Consider the following 21,403-nt stretch of genomic DNA (forward strand, 5'->3'; position numbering starts at 1 on the left):
GAGAAAGGAGACACAGGAGAGGTCTGAAGAACTCACCAACTGCCAAGACACAATTCAGACGGTCAGCAAGGGCCAGGAGGCACACAAGCCTTCAGCTGATCCGCTCGTAGCCCGTGCATCCTGTTTCCATGCAGTACCACCACTCCCACAGCCCCTGCAGCAACAGGAATCCCTGGGCAAATGCAGCAGGCTGAGAGTGCTGTACAGCAGGCATTTAACAGCACGTTCAGCCACTTAGATCCCGGTGCGAAGTCTGCCACGTTCATGTCCACGTGTCCACAACACGTCTATGCTCTGCAAACAGAAGCATCTTTTCCACAGGCAAAAGGTGAGTGCAATTTGAAGGTGGTAACAAGATTAATGCTTCCACTCCTTGAGAATACCCCAAAAACCACTGACTGAGCAATATGATCTTTAAAGTGATCAGCATGCTTGCCATCATCTGTTTTTACTGTATACAAAAGGCACCTTCTGCCAAGAGTTCCAAAAAATACAGTTTATTTTACTGAATTTAGAGGGTTGGCAACTAAGACGATTATAGGACGACTACCAGTAAACTGGACTCACGTTCAGAACACACACACCTGTGAAGATTTTCAAAGATGTGTCAATAAGGCAAAAATTCTCTAAGAGTGACATTCACAAAATACATACACTAATCTGGTCTTGAGTGAACAATCACAGAAGAAAAGAACTGTTCTAAAAAAAGTAAATACTATATCAACACATAACATATAGCTTTTCTGGATTTTAAAGGAAGTTCTTGCAATGAAAAGCAAAGCCTCCAACTTTTAAAAGAAAAGCAAAGGATGTACAGAAATTTTCAGAGAAAAAAAAAATACTGTGCTGATGTTAATAGGTCAGTAACAACTTTTTGGATTTTTGAAAGGACACAGAAAGTGTTTCTGCAGATAAAAACACTCCTAGGACAGCATTTCTTGCAATGCAGACAATTACATAGTTTTCACGGTTCCACAAAGCAAGCTATTATGAAGACTACTCAAGGGGAGAATATGGACTGGCAATCTGCTGAAAAAGTACTGGCCTCATCAACTGCATCTCTGGGGATCTATTTCAGAAGAGAAATGCAGCTCAGACTTGGACAGTCCTAGAAGCACAGGTGCCATGCCCAGGGCTGCTCACGCTACAGGCATCTAAAAACTGTTTGCTAGACCATATTCTTAACTTAAAAAAAAAGCAATACTACATACAGCTATAGCACCTTCCCTTACTTTCTTCAGTCTCACAATGCTCTTAAGACAGTGTGCAAGCATAATCCCCTCAACTTATATCCAGGACTTCCGAACCAACAATTTTCTAATTTCAGTAAAACCAGGCATTTGGATAGATTAGTCTCACAGACTCAAATTCCTTCTTCATTTCATCAAAAGCCTGTTGCAATGAGTTTCAAAGTCTAACCAAGCACTCATTTTTTCCCCCTACAGGTTTCCCATGATTTGTATTTAACTGACTGCCCTGATATCTTTGTCAAGAAGAAAGAGAATAGATGGACCTTATCTATCTCTTCTATACCATTTATAATTTCAGCTACTGATATGACACAGAAAGGGAATGAAGAACGGCACCTAAAACGATAATCCCAGGGGGGTTTAGTCTTTCATCATGTGTTACCAGTATAGATCATGTTAGTCTCCTTTTTCTGAACTCTATCTAGTTTAAGATTAAGTGATCAGAACTGCGAAATATTCCAGGAAAACCTGCATCACCAATCAATATAAACGAACACCACTTTTTATATGCCCCATCCCCTACCTCCTTTCACTTGCCCCTTCAGTCCTTATAAGAAGAGCAAGTGCTTGAAAGATACATATCTGAACACAGAATACTCAAGTCATGATGAATATTTAAGAGAAAAAAAGAAACCCAGTCTTTATACTTTCAGCTTCTACTGTACCGCCTAGCCAATAGTAAACTATTTCTAGTAACAGCTGCTAAGAACTTTGAAGAGTATTTTTAGGATGTAACCAAGCTCAGGGTATTTTTAATCTATGATTATACATTGTCTAAGTCAGACGAGCATCAGTTAGGTTTAGCCAGACTCTGTTGTTATCATACTCTCACAGAACTTGAGACTGCTGCAAAACAAATCTTTATGAAGGGCCACTTAAGAAAGGGCATAACAGAGAAAATTGAGCTGTCCTATCATTTCTTGGGCAGGGAACATCTTCAGGAGAGCTTCATCTCTTTAGACTCCGCAATAATAATGGTAACTCAATAGTAACTGCAGCTAGACAGACTGAAGTTTTCCTAAGTTCCATACACTGTGACACTGTGATTTTAGCCATACTGGGAAAATTCATTAATTTCACAAGGTTACTTCAGATTTTCTCCAGTGCAGCATGAGACGAGAATGTGGCTGGTCTGACGAAAAATGTAGAATTCTGCAGCCTCGAGGAGAGGGCACGGAGTCTTTTTTCACTTGTTTATTTCCTCGGTGTTTCCAAACACTGAGCAGCTGAGGTGACAGAATAATGTGGCCTCAACCTTTTGCGTGTATTGCCAGATTCTACTAAAGATTAATGACAATTTTCCAATTACTTTTTCTGATCTTTAGGATTCTGAGAGAGCCTCTCATGGAAACGAAGAGGTAGGAGGTAACTATCTCTGTCAGAAAGGCAAGCCAGCTTTGCACGGGGTAGTAGGGATATCTTTTCCACCCCCACATTAATTACTTTTTGCTTTGCGCAGTATTATGTAACATATTCCTGTGAAACTGTCTTGCAGTTTAAGTTTCGCTACCCAAAACAAAGAGGGACCTGCTCCCTTACTGCCACTGAAATTGCCCACCAGCAGGAAAATGGAAGAAATCAGTTGGAGATTTCCAGACTGCACTGCTGAGAGGAATGAAAGAACAAGTTACTGTTAAATGGCTGCAAGACACAGAAAAGGGTTACTATCCATGCCAGAGTGTTTAACCAAACTCGGAGATCCAAAATAATACTGCTTGCTTCCCTCCCTTAACACCGAACTGAGGGCATAGGAGAAAGGATCCCAGCAGGCCACCAACTCACACCGACAACAGAAAAAGCAATGTAAGTGATTTTAACAAGCCCTCTCACACTATTCTCTGCTACAAGCAGTAGAAACAGGATGCACATAGATCCAAATAAAACCTGTTAATTGTTTTAAATTATTTACTGAAACTCTGAATATTTTTCTTTTCTGTTTGAAGACCAGCTGCTTTTAATACAGTGAAGAATAGTAACAGGAAAAAGGAAATATGACAAGGAAAAAAAATACCACTACAGCAACAGAGACGCAAATACCTTGATACCCTCCCCACCCTATTGCTTCAGTATGACACTATCTGGTATCTCAGACCTATTTCAGCAAAGGAAAGGCCCAACTTAATGGGTAAAGCACAGGGAAATCCAGCAAAGCATCAGTGTTTTGTTCTAGGTTCACTGCAGTTTCCATATTCTCGCCCCAGAAGCACGTGTAATTTCACAACTGAGAGAAAGGGTGAGGGTACCTGCCCGGCCCAGAGAGGCAGAGTACTCACCCCTGACGCTTCAGTGTTACTTGGGAAGACACGCAGGTGCTGTAGAAAATGAGCCCTACCCTAGGACACTGACTTTCTTTTGCCAGGGGAAGTGAAAAGTGATTAAAGGAGTGGGAAGAGTCAGAGGGAGCGCAACTGAAAACGTATCTGGGACGTGGACTCCCTAATCCAAGAGAGAACTGAACTTGTGAAACACTGTGTGAACATCTGTAGAGCCCAAAATTTCTCCCTATACCTACCACACTGTGAAATAAAATGAGCCTCTTGCTAGAAGAACTGACTTGCCTGCTGCTTTTACAGGTGAAGCCTGTAATTCCGGAGTCATCACCTGGAAGGATGGAGGTGCGCCAAGGAGATGACACAGTGCAATTACAATGCTATGATGTCCGGAGCCAAAAAAGACCAAAGCTGACCTGCTCCAAGGCTAGGCCACCTGCCGGAGAGCTGCAGAGGCAGCTCCAAAAGACTTCGGAATTCAGAAATTGTATTACAGGCAGCAAGTTCCTTTGGACACAAGAATGCCTGACAGTGACCAGCAGTCATTTCACCTTTCTCTCATTCAAACCCATTTTGTAGCTAGGAATGCAACACTATCTCACAGGAGTTCTGGGATGGCTGAAGCCAATCAAATCAGTATCTACAAACAAACTGCCAGCAAAGAAGTTCATTTGTTCCCAAGGGATAAGCTGTTTACACATTAGAACAGCATAAAAGCAAGGTGATTAAACTGAGTGCAAATACAACCATAGGACTGCAACTATTTAGTGTCACGAGTCCAAATCCAGTGAACTAAGAGAACAACTTAGAGATGTCCAGAGATTCAAAAGCCTTGCAGATTGACACACAGGAGACAGATTCAATACAAACATGCAAAAACTATCTGCAATGAAAGCCAGGGTGAAGCCTCCATACTTACCCGTGTAAGCATACAACCCCGAAGGACTGTTAAGAGTAACCAGAGAGAATCACAGCAAAGAGTGGTCAGGAAGCTTGATGTAATGCTCCGAGAGGTCAGTATATGCGGTCTAGTATTTAAACAACCCTTTCACCCCAATTTTCAATAACATACAGGGCTGAACACGCAGGCGATATGGGACGAAGGCTGATCAGTGTACAAGTACAAAATGGGAAATTCCAGCCGAACTGGGGGCACATTACACTTAATGTATGTGCTCAAACCAGGAGAAGCCGATGTTCTTAGAACAATGAAGGGACTAGCATATAAAATCACCAACTACTTAGCAAAAAAAATTAATAATCTGTTCAGAGGCATATCATAAGAATATTCGAGAACAAATACCATAGCTGTGGTTAAGGAACAGAAAACAGAGGTCCAAACATTTCTAAACCTGGTTTCCCGATCTAAATGCACAATCTCCTTGAACAAAGGTTATAAAAAATAGACTGCGCCCCAATACCTTTTTGAATAATTATTTTTAGGTGAGGAAAATTCAGTATATGTAGTTCAGCAATAGCATTTCACACAGTGCTATTTTATACAGCGCCACAAAGGAAAAGATGAGTGTAGTTGGAGAAGATGGGAAAATTACAGGTGAACAAGGAACTGACTACACAGGCAGAGCCAGTGGTTATGCAAAAAAAGGGATGTGCAAGCTGAACGCCAACAAAAAGCTGAGAACTATTTGGCTGCAGTTTTGAGTGCAGAAAACGCTAACGGTGGGCTCCTGCAGGAAAGCTGAGAGGGATGCTCGGGGGTCAGAGCGCAGCCTGGAGAGCCGCTGGTACCACAGGTGAGCCTCCCATCTCCTGCTTCCTCGGCACGGGCTACTCACCTGGTCACCAAACGGCACCACAGCCAAGGATGGCCGCCCAGCACCTGGTCCTGCCACTGGGACCCTTTCCGAACAAGGGAAGGTGACCCAGGCACCTCCTGAGCCTGCACAACCTTTGGAGCCTTGCCCGGCACCTCAGCCCACTCAAGGCGCTGCCCGTTGCCGCTGCCACCTCCAGCCCCCTGAAGGAAAGGGGTTTCTCACACTCCACCGCCTGAAGCCTGCGCTTTCTGCGGCGAGCTCCGTGTGCGGCGATCAGAGTCCACAGCACTGGAACTCCATGTGAGGGCTCAGAGGATGGTCGTGAATCCCGGTGTAACTTCTCCCCCGTGCCCATCGGAAGTTCTGCCTGAGGCCGAGGGAGGCCGGTCTGCCAGGCAGTCAGCTCTGAAGAACCTTCCTCTGCCCGTTCTGCTGGCGGACAAGTCACATTTAAGAACATGACAGCCTCACTACTTACACGTAGAAGTGACCTAAATTTGTGGCCACCATCTGAGGATGGCAAATGGCCCCTGTGCATCAGTTTCAGCTTTCATGGAAAATGTATTTAAGACTGACATTCTAAACCTTGTGATCCTTACTGCTTTGCTAAGGATCAGTAGGTACATTAGAGCTAAAAATCATGCAAAGTGTAGCTTTATTTCAACTTTCTGCTCTGAATAAAGAAATTGATTTAAATTAGGTTTTTACATGGATTCTCTATGTACCAGGCTGTAAGTTAAAAAAGTGCCAGATGGATATTAAAGTCCTCCTAACAGCACAACACCAGCACATACTTCTGACTAAAAGCTCTCCCTGAGAAGTGGCACATCTCCCTTTTATCTGCAACAAAGAATCCACTACTCTGCCATGCAAAGTGAATTTTATCAACTTGATTCAGGGTCTGTCACTCATTTTTCAGCATCTTACGTGTACCTATAGTAAATGTCATGGTTAATCCATGTGATGAACTGTGTTTATTTGTGCTTCTGTGATAACTCTCAGCAACTGGCCTGCCAGTCCAGCTCCTTTACATCAACTTACCAGAGTCCACATTATTAAAAAAGCTTTACATAAGTTGTTTTATTAGTAAGTAAATAAATAAAGGCTACAAACTTGTTTCTCTGCTTCTGCTGTCTATTTAGATTAGCACGTCCTTGGGCACTGATCTTTCACAGTGTGTCAATGGTACTTGGCACAGTGCCCATCACTGACTCCAGCCTTGCTGGGCTTCCCAGAACAAATCTAATAATGTAATTATAGAGCAAGACTCACCTTATCTATCAGTAGTTGCCCAAAAGATAAGCATCTCCTCCACACTAAATCATTAAAGCTCTCTCTCCAATTAACATTAAAAAATACCTACGAACATTAATTTATCAGCCTTGTCATATATCTTTTGACATGAATGACACTTTTTATTCCTCAGCAACCATTCAGACTAGACACAGTAAATGCCACTTAGTCATGTGTCAATGTATTAGCATCTGTTTCCTCATAGAAAAAAGTATTTATTTCCCGAACTAAATGCTTGTCTAAGGACAACTCAATGCAACTAGTGTTAAAGGGAATCTCTACAGTTTTAAAAATGGAAATGGGGGAAAAATGGCCTTAACAGATTTACATCAGCTTAAATCACGCTTCCAAAAACGTTTGTTCTTCCTGAAAAATGAAACCTTGTGACACTAGCAAAATGGTATTGTTCCTCCCCAATTTTCTGTAATGAATTCTTAAATGCAAAAGGCAAATTTTTCATGGTAAGTGTATTTCTGATAATCAAAATCCAGATCCTTAAACAAAGCCAGTAATTGTTCATCTCATGACTAAACTACTTCTCCATTCAGCAACTCACATTTTCAGACTTCATTGCAGGGAATCACAACACACCATAAAGCAGCCTACGATACAAGATTAAAACAAGGAGTAAAAGGAAAGGCTTTTTATGGTCAATCCTCACTACTAGACTACCGCAAATGGAAATAAACCCTGAAAGGCAAAAAAAAATCCAACCAACTGTGGGAATAAAGACACAATTGGTAGCACACTTTTGGCCATGACCTATGGTTCCACACACTGCTCAGACAAAGGACCACCACACAGCGTACCCAGCCGTGGGGTCTTGAGGTGGCCTGACCACTCCGAAGGAAGCAATCCGTGCTGCGTTTCCACACTCTGTGTATCTTCAGCCATTTCATCTGCTGGACAAGTGCTCTCTCGCGTATCACTGTCGAAATCCCTGTGGCCCTACGTGTGCAGCCAAGAGCAGGCAGGTTTACTTCAGTCATAAAGTACAATTTCACTGCGTGTGACCTAAACTGGATGCAAACAAACAAGGATAGTACTGAGAAAAATCACTGCCTTCATAGATCAGATTAGTGTCAAAGAAGGGACAATGGTTTGGAAATTCTTTTTTTTTTTTTTTTTTAATATCTTGACCTTGATCACATCCATCTTAAAACGCTGAAATTACACTTACTGTTTTGAAGGAAAGGCAAATCTAAAGAAATACAGCTGCAAACAGATTATTCCTGAGTTAGCTCTGGATTACAAGAGGCTCGCGAAATGTAGCACCAGCTATCCCTAACATCTTTTTGGAAGCCTGAACTTAATACAGATCTCCTACAAATCTTACTGTTTCTGCAACAGCAGATATCAGGGCCCTTCTAGCAGATACCTCAGCACTCTACAAGGCAGGATGGCAGGTCATTTTTTATTTTATCACTGCAAAGGCAGGTCACCTGTAGCATGATTAAATACATCTTGGGGAATACTCCAAGCACAGGGCAGTGCAAGAGTTCTTCCTAAGTAATACCAGGAAGGTCATTCCGGACTCAGGTGTGCTCCCAGTGTAGACTGCTCCTTTAGCCACAAGCCTGTCCTCAAAAATCACTGGTCACAAACCAAATACTGCAGTGCCCCACTAAGAAAACACAGCCCTGCCCTCCCCTCCTCTCAAGAATGCCATGGAAACCAGTTAATTAACAAACTAGGAAGAACATAATTACAGATTGTAGGGTATCTTTAACGCTATGAATATGTCATCGTATCTATCACTGTTTCCTGTCACCACATACAAAGAACGTCTTCAGTGCAGTTAGTTTAATTTATGAACTCCAAAATAATCATTCCTCACTTCTGTTGACATTTCTGGGAGTTATTTTTGCCTTAGAAAAAGCCAACATGAGGATCTGTGAGGCACATTACACAAAGCAGCTTGTGGCTTTTACCTGCCTAAAAAAACCAATAATGGTGTTAGAGAAGTGTTACTTTTGCTCCCAAGCACATTCAGAATCAAATTTCAAAAAGAAAGAGAGTGACCCAGTTCAGCAATGTAAATACATGTCATCTCATTAGCTTCAAAGTTTAGCTGAAATAACGTTCAGATGCTACAGCTTGTACTTCAGACAACAAATTCCATAAATATTCCTTATGATTAACAGGATCAGATAAAGAGACAGTCAGACCATTGCAGGGTGAACTGACAGAGGTCACTTCAAAGGCCACATTCTTACAGCTGAGGCTTTTCTAGGGAATCCTATGAGCTGTATTCTTCAGATGTTTGCATTGCTTCAAGCAGCAGGTCAGCAAGCGGCCCTAAGGAAAAACTAATAACCCTACAGTGAAATCAACATCACCAGAGCATGCAAACTATTCCCAAAGCCATGCCAGAAATAATCTCACTACATTTGCCTAAGAAAGCAAGAGTATCTTCAATTTAATCCTAATATAATCTTCTTCATGCGTAAGTTATTTTTAAAAAGTTATTAAAGCTGGATTAATTTCATTCGTAAAGCTTTTTCTTACAGCTGTACCGAGGAGTCAAAGATGAGCTGCTTTTGCAGAGTTTGGTGTGTTTCATATTTCTTTTTTTTCAAAAAAGCACCACCATACCTTTGAGAACACGAACATATGAGAACTGCACACCTGTATTAGGATCCTGCAGCCCTCACACTGTAACACAGCTGAAAAGGGACTTTCAGTTATCAAAACCTTTCCATTTCTCTACAGCTGCTTATAGTGAGAGTAAAGAAACACATCTTCTCCCCAATGCAGCCTGGATGATTAATTAACTGATGCAACAGCAATGCTGCAGCTGCCTTTGCCAAGTTTATCATCCTCAGGACCATAATTAACACAGAGGAAGTTCCAGTGGGAATCAGGCTTGAATGACATCAGTGGTAACAATTAAAGCTCCTACTGCACTTCAGAACAGCTTCTCAGCTCTCTGAGCAACCCTTCAGTTCTGCCAAATGCCTCTTGGAGGCAGCTAAGGCTCAGTATGTTTTTACTGGACTCAAGGATCATCCTGGCTGACAGAAACCTCTGACCTAAGGTTTTGCTTCTAAAGTAACAGTGCCTTGCTTATACTTCCCCTTTATCCCCATTTCTTTCATGTGAGCAATGAAAGCACAAGAGGGAAGGAAGTCCACAACTAAAATGGGAGATGGGGGGACATTCCTCCCTTCAGCCTGCCTTTTGGATTTGTTGGTAAATTCTGTGGTTCAAGGAGGCAAGAGATCATAATGCTGACTAAATATACTTAACTACACCCTAGTATTGTTTTGGCTTTCTTCCCCCACTCTCTACATCTTCTGCACTCCCTAAATCTTTTACAGCTCTTAGCCATGGATATGCCTGCCTCATGGCATAAAACCCAAACACCAGAGTGGAGCATCATGTTATAATATGTTAACATACGGGATTTTTAATGTTTTTTGTTTTCCTAATGGAGATATTCCCCTTTTCACACGTGATTAATGCATCAACCCAGTGTGCAAGATTTCCCAATTCCTCACAGAGACATCATTCTACCCACAGACAGCAGCTCCTAATGAGGCAACACAGTTCTCTCTCCTCTAAAACAAATGCAAAGAGAGGACATCCTTGATCTTTTATTGCCTAAGTGTTTCTAGTGCAATGATCTACTTGCAGCTGACATTTGAAACTTGAAGCTAAAAAGAACACCACAGATGGGATTTGAAGGTCATCCAAACACAGCTTTAAACCGGCTCTATTTTGCTCCCTAATGTAACCTCGATACAAGCCTCTGTTTGTAAGTTATCCTGTACCTTTTTTCCTCCAAGATGATCATCTGGTACATCAATTCATGACTGGGTGAGTAAGAACAAAAATACATTTACAGAGACTTTCCTAATGATATTTTCTTTTAAAGCAGTGAGGCTGGAAAACTTGATTTTATCTTTTAACTTACCCTGTTCAAAGAAAAAAAACTTTCTCTCTTCTTCTTTACAATCACATGACACCTAACTAGAAATAGATTTGCATCACAAAATGCTGTAGTAAGTGCTTGATACATCTTTTCAGGACAGTACGTTAGAGACACCGTGACGCTCCCTTGGCTACCAAGCAGACTAAGAAGAACTTACGTTTGTAATTCAAAACTGTTGATTTTCATACCTATCTACATTTGAGCAAAAAGGCTGTGTGTTTGCATAAAAGGCTGACTACAACCCCATGCAAAGGATTAGCCCACATCTGCATGACACTTAAATCCTAGTTAAGCCTATTCCAAATATCGTTAACGTTCTTCTTGCACAAATGAGACAGCACCACTCTGGATTAGGTAATGGGAGACACGCTTGGCATGCTGGACCAGACGACAGGGAAGGAACAACACAGCGTTACTAGGTTATGCTATCACCTATGCTTTCTAACCCCCTTGAATGTAACAGCTTCATCTTATATATCCTCTCCTATACCATGACCTGCACCTGCCATCATAGATCATGCTAACCATTGACACCAGTATGTTGAATCACAGCACAGGAGAGAAGCTGCAGCACTGAGGAAAGTCTGAGTAGGCCTGTACTTAGCCATGGAGCATCACAGAACTAAGGCCAGCTCTGAATGACATCCATGGCAACACTTACAGACATGAAACTTTCTAATTGTGGTGCTCTGAATCTTGTTAAACCCACTAACAACAATGACTTGCTATAAAGATCCAACTATTTTAAGTCACATACCTTAGTGCTTAGTAAACCACAAATTCAAGCTCACTTAGGAAGTGGACAGAACTAAGTAATAAATTCTTCTGGAATAAAATCCCAAAAATCTAGTGATGCAGGCCACATGCCACCACAAACTCCAGTCTGAGTTTGGACCATGAGTAAATGTTGCCAGACAAGGCCTTCAGCTACCTCATTTATCCCATGTCCTCAACAGGCAGTTCTGTTCACCGGATTGGCAAGACAGTTTGCACTCAAAGGAAGAGACCAACCTACAGGTGACAACTGATGGCTATGACGGGGAAGTCATGCTCAAAATGTATTCCATGACTGCTGTCTCAAATTCCCATTCCACCATTCACTGATTTTTAAGGCATCTATGATCACCCAGTCTGAATTTCGACAATAAAATTTATGATGGTGCACATAAGTCTCAGGAAATGCCAGCTAACCAGACACTTTACAATGAACTTCACTATCACTAGCACAAGCATAAGCATGTCTTGTCACTGAGTGATTCTGCATGTGGGTTATGTGGCACTTCACCTGTAATTTGCACTTCTTAACCATTTCTCCTATACCAAATCTGAAAATCCTGTAAATACAGGTGAAGGTGATTTTGCAGATCAGCTTTTACAATCTGCATGAAGATTTCTCAGAGCTGTTGAAAGGGAATTTGTTCTGCAGCTCCCGACCCCATTGTATGGCAGTGGTTAGGCTCAGCCCTCAGCTCATCTGCACAAGAATAGAAGCACTTCTGTCAAGCCTAGAACTGCTCTTCCGGACATCAGGAAAGGCAAAAAACCACTATGGGCAATCATTTTAATTATTAAAGCGCTCGATGACCGAGTGAGGGAGCACCGATTTAACAAAGTTCCTCTACTGTATTGTGCATTAAAATAATTAATCCTCAAAGCTTTGTAAAATGGACCAACACAGCTGTTTGTGAGCAGCTGTCTTCAGCAGAGAAACCAAAGTCCAAGAGGAAAGGAAGTCACTAGGTGTTAGCTAGACTACCTGTTGACAAAATAAAGATAACACCTGAAGCTATATACATTTATAATCCTGCTGGTTTTCATTTTCTCCGGCTGTACCACACATGCAGAAAAAGTCAATGACAGGCTGGGCAGCATACTGGGTAGAAATTTGTTACCAAAAAGGATAGAGGAATTCTGAACCGAATCCCAGGGGCTTGCCTAAAACCACAACCAAAGCATAACCACAGCAGCAGTAGCCATACCCAAACTTATATGAAGCTTGGAAACTAACAACAATCAAGTCGCAGTGATATGGATTTCAGCTCAGCCTATTCACCAAAACATACAGGTCCTTTCCTAAAATTTGAGCCACTGTGACTTCCCGTGTACTGCTACCTAAACTATCTCAATTAAAGATGTTATGTCATGTCACAGGGCAAGTTACAGTCATGCCCCTGATCTGTAGACAGGAGCAACAGAAGGCTTTGATTCCTGCATACCTGGACTTCAGCAACAGCAATATGCTTCATGCTCCTGTACGTGGCACCATTTCCAGTCTCTTAACCAGGCTCAGCCTTGATATCTGCCTTCAAGAAACCATGACAATCTCTTTCTGGTCCTAACAAAACACGCACAAGGCCAACTTCTAAGGAGAGGGGAAGTGTCATGAAAGTAATATTCTTCCTCACATGGAGATACACCTGAAACACACAATTGATATCAAAGGATTCAGGTTCATAACATAAAAGGGCAAGAATACAAGCGTCTTTAAAGTTAGCAGATTAGAGACACAGGCCCATCACTGCCTTGTTACGGGAGGTACAAAAAGCAGTTACAGGCTATTCATGTGACTGAGAAGGAAGCTAGACATCACAATCATGGAAGGAGGAAACCTCACCAATAATAATGTTTGTGGAATATACACTTTTGCCCAGAACGGTGTTGACAGCCTCATTTTCAAGGAAATAGAAATACCATTATGTAAGGGAACCAGTCCACTTAATCCAATACCATCCCCTGTACCCAGGACACAATTAAAGTCAACACACAAACCAGCAATAAATCATTCAACCACCTAATAATGCTGCATTCACTCTCTTCTGGTTTTGGAGCCATCCCTTCTGGAAAAGCTGAGGCAGAAAGCTACAGCAATGCAGGGCTTGGGGAGATATCTAGGGAATAAGATGCACTCTAAATACAGCCTGAAAGTATAGGCTCTGTAAGCACTAGCTCTGGGCCACTAGCAGGTCCCAAGTGTCCTAGAGAGCATTACCAAGACAGAAGTACTTATTATGTGTTTTAACATAGAAACAAAGTACTGCAAATTATTTGACTGGTTTCCCTTTACTTGTCCAGCAATTTACCCCAAGCATCCCAATACCAAGCTCCCTCAGACCTGAGAAAACAAGACGAAATTTCCCTGTAACCTGCATAGCAAATGGCCACCAAAAAGACCCAGTCCAATCCCGATGTAACTTTGCTAATTCCACTGTGCCTGTGTGCCTACTTTAGAGTTGAATCTGGTCCCTAGATCCTACACTGCTCCACTTAACACAGCTAACGTGTGTGACTAAAGCTCTGCTTAGCTCCAGATGGCCAAACGTCAAATAAATTGAAAAACAGCCAAATCTCTGCTTCAAAAAAAACAAACCACAGAAGAATTCAAAGAGGGAACATAAATTCAGCATCAGCAAACAAAATGCAACACGCTGCCTTCCCTTTGTAGCTCACTTTTACAAGCTATTTACCTTGTAAAAGGTAATGAAAAGGTGCAAATAATGGAAATATGCAGTAAATCTCTGCTCCTAGCTACGGAACAATGTCTCAGCTCTCTTCATCCTGCTGACAGTGTTTATGTCCTCCAAGACAGAAAGCCACCATGCTCCAGATTAGGGGTAAAACCTCCATGCCTCTACTGGCACAAAAGCTATTCCAAAGAGATCTTTATATCCAGATACTGCATTTTCTTTAGAGAAGATAAGGCATGACTAGAAAGCAAACTATGCACTAGGCAAAAAATGGGTACTCGCATGTGGTTCAGCTAACCAGAAATCACAATCAGCAGCAGCTGATCATGAATAACTGAATAAAAACACCTATATACAGACACATACCAATTGCAGAGTTCCTCATATTTCCAGCAGTTTTCCAATGTGGCTGCCAGGACGGCAAGAGAATTCAACGGAGCTACTCAGTTCAGAGCAGGGTTTAGACTGGAGGGAGGAAGGGACAGCAATATTTTGATAAATATACAGAACTGGAACTCATTAAGAACAGGATCAACTTCCAGTTTTATACAACTTCTCTTCCCTGCGCTAACCTACATCTGACATCAGTCGTAATACTTTAGAAACAGCTAAAAGTAATTTTCACACCTTCCTCCTAGGATAGCATGCTACCTAGCATGTCCTTGATCAGAGAAAGCAGACTGTGGATGAAATACAGACTTTACCTAGAGTCTTGCAACTGCTGGGATGAACCACTCCCCAAAGATCACAATGCCTACTTCTGCACTTTCAAATGGGGGGAATACTTATTCAGCTTCATGTAGCTTAAGAATCACTGTATATACAATTAACAGTCTTTTACACATGCCAAAGTATAACTACCTACATTATCAACTAAAATTCTAAATAACAACATATTGTTGAGGCTCTCTGTACCGCTGTCATATAAATGAACATGCAAACAAAACTTTTTTTAAAGAAAGTCTCCAAAATCGGGGTTCAAACTGAACACAGCTGAATAAACCTGTATGTCCCATAGCACAGAACCCTGGAAATTACAAAGTTCTAATGGTGAAAGGGACTTGAAAATGCTGCGTGCCTGTTCCGGACTCAAGGCAGGATGAACTGTCTCTACAATCATTCCTCTGCTCAGTGTCTTCCTCTACTTCATATCATGACCAGAAATCTGACCAATTCATCTCTCTGATTAGCACAAATCTGGAATTACTCTGTTGGCCTCCACAGTTTTTCGAGATTTACACAACTCTGAGTATAGCTTGTCTCCAAAGAGCTCCGTTACAAAAAAAGACTTTCTGTCAATATATTCTTTGCCCCTAAAATAAGCACTGCAGTTTCTAAACAGTCATTCAGGCAGGAAAATAGATCAGAAATAAAAGGCATGTGGATTATTTTTTGAAGCACGCGGGAAAGATCAAATTGCTGTGTCTGTCTCACCCTCTGATACTGCAGAATACTATGTTCAAGTGTAACCAACAGTACTGCCTGACATTTCCAAGACATATAAAATAGGAAAACAACCATTTAAGAAAGGCTTTTAACTTCCAATTCCTAGTGGAAAATGAATTTGATTCTAAACATTTGCGCTCCCAAGATAAACTTTTATTATTAAGAGTACCATGCTTACAGAACCCATAAATATTAGCAATAAACAATGTTGGACAGAATGAAAAGCTGAATTAAAGATTACCTACTGGGTTATTTTACCTTACAGAAATTAAGGAGGGTGGGGCAGAAAATGAAACTACTTAGTAGTCAAGAACTGTTTCAGTCCGTGATGAGTATTTTTTCTGCGATACAGACTGGGGAAGAAACATCAATGGATGTTTTACTAAGTGTTTTACACACTTGAACGAAATTCTGAGCAGGCACACTAACATGCATTTTAAATGGAGCAACACTCTCCCATATTTGTGTCAACACATACTTTTTTTTTTTTATCCTAGAGCTTGAAGAAATCTCAGACATCCTAACTCTTATGTGGCCCACTGGCCACACTTTTGATATAACATTTATTGCTGGAAATCAGAAAATGAGAACATGTAACGAAACTGAGCTTTTCCTACCAGCATGAAGGAAAATACACTCTGACTAAAACCGTTCAGTGTGGAACTGTTCAATAGTGTCACGAGTGTTTAGGGCAGGACTAGTGATTCCTGTGGACTTAATCTTCTGTTCAAGTCATTCTGTCCGTCTTCCCGATTTCATTTACATGAAGTGTATTTCGCAAATAGAAAAACTACTTGTTACATTCATGAAAACACTTCTGATCAGTTCTGACTGCATCTGTGGTGCTCTTCAGACATACCAGAAATCAAAAGGGCATCGTAGCTCATCTCATATATTAATCCATTCCCAGTGAGTTAACACAAGACTTCTGTTGACATTATGCTTCCTAGTTTCTTTACATTCCCCAGCTGACAGGGTTTCTTAATTGTCCTAAGAAATCTTTTAATTCTTCTGTTTGAAACTTCAACATGCAGTGTAAAGAAAGCATTAGCAGAAAAGAATTAATTATTCTAGGAAATTCCTATTCAAGGAAAACACCAGATTCTACTCTAAAGTAGCAACATGGACTGTGTAACTCAGCAGGATGGAAACACACCAGGGCTGGAGCTGTTCAGTCTCACTGAAGATCAACTCTTTGCTATACAAACACGGAAATGTGGCACCAAACTTAATTTTGTATCTTTCCCCCGAAAAGTCATATGCTTGCACACGTGCTCCCCTGCTCTCTTTCCAGGCCCTACGCTTGTGTGGTATTGCTAGAGAAGCATAACTTCAAGAAGTTAGGAGAGAAACTCAATTGCTTAAAAACGGGATTTGGCAGGGCACCAGCTCCTAGATCAGTCTGTGAAGCGTTCAGATGTTTTAGGTAGCTAAGAGTTTTACCTCAGGCAATTTCAAACCAATACGTTCCTCCACTCCCTTCAGAAAACCACAAAAATATTTGCAGCAATTGTAAGGACAGTTACTCCAGCACACACTCCCCTAGACTGACTGCTAGAGGCTACTTGGGGTGTCCAAAAAACCAAAGAAATCAAATTAAAAAGCTTGTTCACATCAAAACACTTACAACTCCTTCCTCTAACACTCCAAATGTTCTCTACTCCCATCTCTTTCAAACTTTTTTAGGTTCAGGGCCAGTTCTGGTCTGTGTCAGTTCTGTCTCTCTACCAGCTTGAAGAAGGATTTCCACGTGCACTCTCTCGCCTCACTCTGCTTTAAATATGTTTTGCCCACCGTTCTCAGGTGCCCTTCTGTTTGGCTTCCACTCTCTCCAGCTCTTACTCACAGCTTCCTTCACCCACTGCTCTCGTGACTTCTTCGTCTCCAGAGCAGAGCGTAGGAAGGAAATTTAACAAGGGCAGAACAAGAATCAATCTCAACCTTGCCTCCTTAGAAAACTGAGTCATAATCTGTACTAGCAACATACAGATCTTTCTGGACCTTCACATCTGGAGGGAGGGTTCAGTTGTGGAAATAGCACCATGTAGGAATCATTCCACATAACTCTGATAATCTTTCAGGGAGAGGAATTGCGTGGAATGTAGCATGAATTACTCTCCTCCCCTCTTTCAAATGGCTGCAGTGAGCACAGGTGATTATAGTTTCTTTAGCTGTTTTCTATACAGAGACTCCAGATCTGTATGTGTACACGTACACGTTCATATGCACGCACACAACCACCTCGGGTATCTTTGCCGGGCTCACCCCCTCCCTGCAGCTCCAGCCATAGTTACTCATTAGTACTGGCTGCCTCCTGACCTACCCTCTCTCAGCCATTCCCTTGGGCAGCAGCGCCAACAACCTTTACTAAAAATACCTCCTGAGCATCATAAATAGCAAGATGGTAGGATTCTTAATCCCCCTTCAGGCATCTCGTCCTTTTGCCTTTGATAAATGTGGAGTGGCAACAATGGACGGAGAATAAAGCGCATCTTACAGCACTGCTCTGCTTGGCCTGTGTGCCTTGCAGAAAGGAAAAATGAGAGCTCGCGGTATCCACAAATGCTGTCACCAGAGGACAAGAGAAAGAGGGAGAAATTGCTATTGCAAAAAATCACAAAATCTCCCAAACCTAAATTTTGAACATGTTTAACTCGATAGGATTTACTGCCCAAAACACTAAACCAGAGTTATTAAAGAAAACTTTAGATCTGCAGATTATCTACATCAAGCAGGGAGCCAGACAGCAAGAAAACTCAAAGCCAAAGCAGGGAAAGGTTGAGTCTTGCCCTGCTTCACTTCTGCACCACCACAAACCGTACAGAACAAGCCGAATGCACAGTGCCACACCAGCCTGGCGGAAGGAAGACCACGATGTAGCCCTTTCATGGCACTTCTGGAACACCATACCAAACATGAGAGGGACCTCTCAACATCCCTCATGGGATTGAAAAGCCACATGGATTTGAAAAACCCCTGCACCACCTAGGGACTAGGGTCGTTGTATCCAGATATACAAAATACATTAAAGATCCCAAAATCAAATGCCATTTGAGTCTACATTTTCAGCCATTTTCCTTATTGAATGTGTTATGGATAGAAATTCAAAAGTACCAAAAAAATTTTACGTTTGTCAGCTTTGTTGACCCTTACAATTCTTGGTATTTTCAAAAAGCCCAATTTATGAGGAATAAAAGGAAACATGGTTGGGTTTTTTGACATTCTCCTTTAAGTTTTAAAATACTAAACCTAGAAAAACTTGCCACTGTCCAGCTGCAACTTTGAAGGAAGAACATCACAAGCTGCGTTTCCTACACAAAGATGTAAGAAAATATTTACTGTGTTGCAAGCATGAACAAAATATGGTATCACTGTGGTAACTACAATACAGTCAGAGAGATTAGCCATTTAAAATGTTTAAATTTTAAATGACATTTTCAGAAAGATAGAGAACAAGATAATGGCATCAGAATTTTATTGTAAATTAATCATTATGTATGAACATAACCAGTTAACCAGAGCCTCTTTCTCTGAAACACTAGACTCCAAATGTGCATTGCACATCTAAGTACAAAAAACATTTTTGTCATTCATCTAAAATATAAAAACATCTGGCAACAGAAAATAGAAAAAAATATTTATAGACATTTTTGGACAGAGATTACTTCAGGTCAAGTCAAAAAGCATCCCTAAGCTTCAATCATCAAATTCTTCTATCAGTTACTTTGGATTTAGCCAATGTTACTAAGAGAGAAATATGACAAAGGCTTTTTATAGCAGCTGCCAATTCAACAATGATCAAAGTTTTATTATACCTCCTTAGATCAAAGATCGGACTGGATAATTTTGGGATTATCTCCAGCTCAGCAAGTAGAATAAACAGTTTTGGATAACCACATTATTATATAACAATATTGTCTTCTTCCAGTAAGTTTGTTCTTATTTACATATGCCACAAGTTTTTAGTGGATTGTTTGATTATCATTTAATTGTTTTATTGGCTTACTAGGACAATAAAAGATAAAATTATCTTCTGCAGCAGCAGAAGGCCACAGAAACATTAAAATCCTGTCTTGTGTATCTACATTCATATGCAGAGGATATTCATGAGAACAGGTGAAACTAAGATCAAAAAAATAAAACAAGGCACAATTCCAGTGAAAGGTAATAGGTCTTACAGCTCTGCTCATTATAAACCACTCAAGAAATCTGCAGACTTCCTTTTGTGGAACAGAGACATTCACACACACCTTAGTACAGCCTGTTCATACATGTACACACTCTTCTGACAGGAATAAAGAAAGTCCTTGTCAGAGAAAATTAGTATACTTACATTACATCAACTTTCATTAATAGGCATAAAATACTACTTCATGGGTAATACCCAGCACAATTCCTTTTGCAACTAAACCTAATTTTAAAGGTAGTTAGATTTGTGCTTCACTCAGGTATGCTTTCATTCAAGAAAACAACAGGTTTTCTCCTTTTTGTTTTCATTCTGAGAAAACCATTGATTTCCACACTGTCTATTGACCATAGGCTCAACTATATTCCTGTTCCACTGAATAAGGTACTTACTACAATCTTCAGTGAAACAGCAAGTCCTAAATCCATCTCTTCTTTTACACCCTAATTCTATGAAATTCATTTACCTTGCAGTCTTTATTGAAGCCAACTCTTTCACAAATGTAGATTAACAGAAGTGGCAGCCTAGGACACCAGAGAAAGCCAGTACTTTGGCATAAACTGTTTTGCATTTTATGTATGTGTAGGGTCACAGAGAGCTACAGCTGGAACATCTTTTTCAGAGCTGTTATAATACCCTCTTAGTTCTATATTCCTTTATCATAAACTAGGTTTCAGCTCTTATCTAACCTGGTTGTCTCCCAGACTTTCAAATGCCAAAAATAAACTGAAAGCTTTCATCACTAGTTAAAAGGAAACTGTAATCTGAACAGCAGTTTTGCTGACTTCTCTGTGGATCAAAGATGCCTCATGCGAGCCTGATGTAATGAAACAAAATCAGGTTTATAACAACAGTAATTAAAGCAGAATCCTTTCACTGAGTGAAATCCCACATCTGACTCATACAAGACTAACATTGGAGGAAACAGTAGTTAAAAGGAGAGCACCTTTAAACAACTAAGTTGAGGTTCCAGGTATAGCAAAGGGAATAATAAGTACTAAAAAAAAGTTACAGAAACTGTTTCAGCGTCAAACTTCAGATTAAAATGTGTCCACCCCTATGACAATACAGGACTTGTTTGTGCAATTGCAGAAACAGAATACACCATCATTATATTAAGAAGCAGTAAAAAAGAGGCAAAGAAATTAAGAAGCAAAACTTCCTATCATGATGTTCTCAAAAAGTCCTCTGTTGTAAGACCACTCACTTCTGTGACCTATCTCCAAAAGGATCAGTGCTAAGCACCATGCCAGTAAGTTACCAAGGAAACATCTATGCCCATGAAATAGAAAAAAAAGACGTCGTCGGCCTTGTCAATGATCAGCAAGATGTACTGCACTTTTCAGCACGCTCCAAAAAGAGCTAAGCACAGCTCTAAGGACTTCAGGGAGTCAGAACCTCACGGTCTGCTGGCTGACTTGAATGTTTTTCTTTCACCCCCCTGTAAGTTGAAACTGCAAATATACCACAAGGGAAAAAAAAGAACCTTTTGCTTCACCTTTGAAAACACTGTCTCCTGGATGTTTCCTGTTTCATGCTTCCATCCAGAGCACCCCTCAGCCACAGCTGCACAGAGCAGGCGTCCCTCCTGCGCACCTCTCACAGCAATCCTGCCAGCACGGCAGGAAAACCAGCACCTCCTCTCTGAAGGCAGAGAACACATTGGAGCCACAAAACACCCTGGCTCATCATACCTTTTTTACACACATCTTCCAATGATGACAACAGATCCTCCTTCCACTTCAAACTGTAGAGCTCAGATGGACAGATTAACAGTTTTCA

This window comes from Phaethon aethereus (assembly GCF_964289735.1).
Source record: "Phaethon aethereus genome assembly, chromosome: 7".
Taxonomy (NCBI): domain Eukaryota; kingdom Metazoa; phylum Chordata; class Aves; order Phaethontiformes; family Phaethontidae; genus Phaethon; species Phaethon aethereus.